Genomic DNA, 259 nt, shown 5'->3' with positions numbered 1-259 from the left:
TAATAATAATAATATTCCTCAATATGCTTTGGTGGTTTATTGACAATATGCTATATTTTGGTGGCCTAGTGGCAAGAAGCTGTGCTGCAGTTCCAAAGGCACATGGTTCAAATTGACCAGCTACTCTGTGGGAGAGGAATGGGCAACTTCTGCGTGATTAATGGTGTCTGAAAACCCACCAGAAGGTCAGCTATGGGTCGGTTCTGACTCTACAGTACACAACACAGACCCATGCACACTTCTTACATTTATTTATTTA

This window comes from Elephantulus edwardii, unplaced genomic scaffold (assembly GCF_000299155.1).
Source record: "Elephantulus edwardii isolate Elephantulus edwardi_28Jun2011 unplaced genomic scaffold, EleEdw1.0 scaffold00043, whole genome shotgun sequence".
Lineage (NCBI taxonomy): Eukaryota > Metazoa > Chordata > Mammalia > Macroscelidea > Macroscelididae > Elephantulus > Elephantulus edwardii.
Note: the sequence above shows the minus strand (reverse complement) of the source record.